Below are 4,318 nucleotides of genomic sequence, written 5' to 3'. Positions count from 1 at the left end.
CAAATCAACTCTTTTTTTCACTTTAACCATTATTCATTTTATTGTTCATTGCAGAAAAACAAGACATTTAAATAAAATATTCCAGAAAAGAATACTATGATTTAGAGTTCAAGTGTAAAGTTTCATCATAATTTTCCATTGTGTTTCACCAATGTATACTACATCACTGATCAATTCATAATTACTCTGAGTAGAATAACACAGCATGGTGGTCTTCATAAATATTTCTATTGTTCCTTTTTCACATTCAACATGATGTCTGAAAAGAGCAACATTTATACTGAAGAGACATGCTGGAAAAAAACAAGTTGTCAGTTTTACATAATTGTCACTCTTCATTCTGTACACAAAAAAGACAGTATAAAAGAAGATAATAGGACTGCAGACTCTTATGACAGTGCTTCTCTTAATAGTGTACAAACTTTAGAATTAATAAAATCACAACTGACTTTATCCCTATAACTTAAATCAAGTGTTTCATGTAAGAAATAAATTTACTTTCTATGTCACAAGCATCCAAATTTCCATTTAATACTGTTTGTGAATTTTCATTTATACATATAAGAATAAAACTGTCCAAAATGCAGATTTTTCACAACAAAAAACACAACCTGGTTATTTAAATCATAATTCCACTGTTGTGTTTAACCTATTGCATCCTTAGATAACTTCACAAACATTTATTAAAAACAGAATATACTTCCTATGGATCAAGTGAGGCTTTATTAAGATGGTAGTAAATGCTTTTTTTTTTTTTAGGAGAGCATAGAAGTAGAAGTTTTCAGTCTAAGTATATTCAGGAGATCTGCTGTTCAAATAATATTTTTTCAAAACCAGTTGGAGGAATATGATAAAAGTCACTGAATTGGCAATCCAAAATCTCACTGTCATCAACATATACAACAGGATACACTGTCCCTCATATACCTGATGCTGGACAGTGCATATTCTTTCCATTCAAATACACATTTAATTCTACATGGTCATACGTAATACCCAGTACATCTCCTTCCTGTGGAAGATTATTTCCTAGCAGCCTATTCTTTTCCTCATTGTTGTGATAGAGAGCTCCATCATTCCTCATCACAAGGCTATGAACATCTCGGCCAAGAGGAATCTGATTCAAATTAACTTTCTGTGTTGCCACTCCAATGCCCCAAATCCCTGTGGATTGGATTTTAAATTCGAAATAGCTTTTGTTCTGATGCAAAGGTGCATTAGCTAAACAACCTCCTGTCCCACATATTCTTCTTCCATTTTTGACAATGACACATCTCACACCTAGCAGATTGGCTAGCATGACAGCAATGGAAAGTAATGAATGCTGGAGGGGATGTGGCAAAGTGGGGACACTAATACATTGCTGGTGGAGTTGTGAATTGATCCAACCATTCTGGAGGGCAATTTGGAATTATGCCCAAAGGGCTATAAAAGACTGTCTGCCCTTTGATCCAGCCATAGCACTGCTGGATTTGTCCCCCAAAGAGATAATAAGGAAAAAGACTTGTTCAAGAATATTCATAGCTGCACTCTTTGTGGTAGCAAAAAATTGGAAAATGAGGGGATGCCCTTCAATTGGGGAATGGCTGAACAAATTGTGGTATATGTTGGTGATGGAATACTATTGTGCTAAAAGGAATAATAAAGTGGAGGAATTCCATGAGGACTGGAACAACCTCCAGGAAGTGATGCAGAGTGAGAAGAGCAGAACCAGGAGAACATTGTACACAGAGTACACAGTGGATACACTGGGGTACAATCGAATGTAATGGACTTCTCCATTAGTGTCAGTGCAGTGATCCTGAACAACCTGCAGGGATCTAGGAGAAAAAACACTACCCACAAGCAGAAGACAAAAGGTGGGAGGGAAAACACTGAGGAAAGGCAACTGCTTGACTGCAGGGGTAGAGGGAATATGATTGAGGAGAGGTTCTAAATGAACACCCTAATGCAAATACCAAAAACATGGTATTTCTGATCGAGGACACATGTGATACCCAGAGGAATCACTCATCACCTATGGGATGGGTGGTGGGAGGTCAGGGGAGGAAAAGAAAATGAGTTTTGTTTCTAATGAATAATGTTTGAAAATGACCAAATAAAATAATGCATAAAAGGAAAAAAGAAAAAAAAAGAACTCTTACCATCTTTTTTGTTTCAGTTTTGAGAGAAGGGGGCTGCTTGAATTCAGTATGAAATTGTCATCAGCCATGATGAAAGCATGAAGTCACTAACCCAGACTCTAAGCTGCTGAAATTCAAGGGCCAAACCTTGTATTTCCTATATTGTCTAGAACAGTGCTTTCCTCCTACATCTTTGCTGAATGCACAACCGACTGAGTGTAAGGTCACCTAAGGCAACAGCACATTTTCAGTGATTTTCATTTAGATGTCAGAAGGTAGGCATTTCAAAAAGATCATTTTTTAAAAGCTGATTATAGAATTCCTGCCAAAGGAATTCTCAAAAAGCTTGTTTGCTATAAACCATTATGATATCCATTTGAGGACAACTTGACCACTATTTGTTCTGAGTCCTAGGACCTCAGCTGGCAGATGCAAGAACATCCTGTCCTGCAGTGCTTAAGTTGGTGATGTCATTCCTATCTTTGTTCCAGCGTTCTGGATGCCATCCCTCTTAAAATCTCCCCTTTCCATTGTCCACAAAGCCTGTGTTAGTGTCAGTATGCTCCCTCCTCGGTCACAGGTAAATGAAGGAGGTATCATTAGGAAAAACAGCTCGTTTCTTTCTAAATTAGAGAGGAAAGTTCTCATCGCTGGGAAGTGCTGAATTCATGACCATCCCAGTTGTCAACTACTATAAGTATCATCCTCCCTGTTTTAGATGAAGAAACTGAAGTTCCTTGGGGCTGTCACACTGAGACCCAGAGTTACACTGAGGATCTTTGATTACTGGTCAGGGACTTAAGCCACTACAATAATTATTGTCTCCCATGAAGAACTGGTGAGTTTAGTAGGGAGAGAGAAACTAAAAATACAGATATTTTTCTATAATTATGTACATAAAATTGACTGTATGATTTCAATTATTTATTCATGTATCTAGAATATGAAAAGAGATATGAAAAGGTGAGAGTGAAACTAGATGCTTCATTTGATCACTCAAGAAATATTTACTAAATAACTAGTAGGATTCTACTAGGTGGTACAGTAGATATGAGTTTGGGCTCAGAGTAAGGAAGATTTCATTTTAAATCCAGTCTCAGACACTTGATAGCTGTGTGAGCCTGAGTAAGTCACTTTACTCTGCTCAGTCTCATTTTCCTCCTCTTTAAAGTGGGGATAATAATATTATCAATAGTATTAATAACATTATTAATTAACAAATGTATAATTACTTTAATAATAGGTTGATTGGTTGTAAATATTAATATCAATAATAACTCTCTCCTAAGGTTATTGGGAGAATAAAGTGAACTGACATATGTACACTGCTCTGTATGAATGTTTATGTTTGTTTTTGTTATTATTTATTGTGATGATGATATTCGAAGGTTGCTATTACTTTTCTTAATAATATTATTATTCTAAAGCTTCAAGTTCAAGTCCTCAGAAGTCATTTAGACTGACCCCTTCATTTACAGATGAGGCAGCTGAGCTGCAATGGTTAAGTGATTTGGTCAAATTCACATTATGGACAAGGTTAATGCTCCAATTCATGGCATGGACTGCCAGATTGAACACCATTTCCCCAGTGCCACGACAACCATAATTCCTTCAGAGACTGGTGACACCACACATTTTACCCAATTCAATAGCCTGGGAATGAAGACCATGAAGAAAGACAGAAAGGAAACTCCCCTAATAATTTGTAAGTAAAGACGAGGAGAACTGAAGAAAAACCATCCTTTGAAATTGAAGTAATTAGCTTTTCTGGTTTGAAAGATTCTTTCATGGACAAGGAAGGACAATGGTGCCCCCTCGTGTCCAAAAATGAAGCTTAACTGCAGTTACAGATTTATTCCCAACTGGTAAATTTAGCTCATAGAGCATTAGCACTCTTTCTGTAGTATGGGTAAGTAGGGAGTATACAGGAACAAGCAACTAGGTGGTCACCCCTATAACCCCATCCCCTCAATGAATGCCAGTGGGTCCCTATCAAATTTAGGACCAAATATAAAATTCTCTGGCATTCAAAGCCTTTCTCCTCTCCTGTCCTCCCTACACACAATTTTTCCAATCTTCTAGAAGACACTCCATCTCTAGGTTCTGGGCATTTTCTCCAGCCGTCCACCATGTCTGGAATACTCTCCCTCCTCATCTCTGCCTCCTGACTTCTCTGGCTTCCTTCAAGTACCAGC

At 37.3% G+C, this 4,318-nt stretch overlaps 1 pseudogene; it reads right to left on the bottom strand.

The window, feature by feature from the left end:
• Window positions 1-741: 741 nt before the first annotated feature.
• Window positions 742-1,458, bottom strand: LOC100618588 (SPRY domain-containing protein 7-like; annotated as a pseudogene).
• Window positions 1,459-4,318: the final 2,860 nt, after the last annotated feature.

This window comes from Monodelphis domestica, chromosome 6 (genome assembly GCF_027887165.1).
Source record: "Monodelphis domestica isolate mMonDom1 chromosome 6, mMonDom1.pri, whole genome shotgun sequence".
Lineage (NCBI taxonomy): Eukaryota > Metazoa > Chordata > Mammalia > Didelphimorphia > Didelphidae > Monodelphis > Monodelphis domestica.
This window is presented reverse-complemented; position numbering and strand designations above follow the sequence as displayed.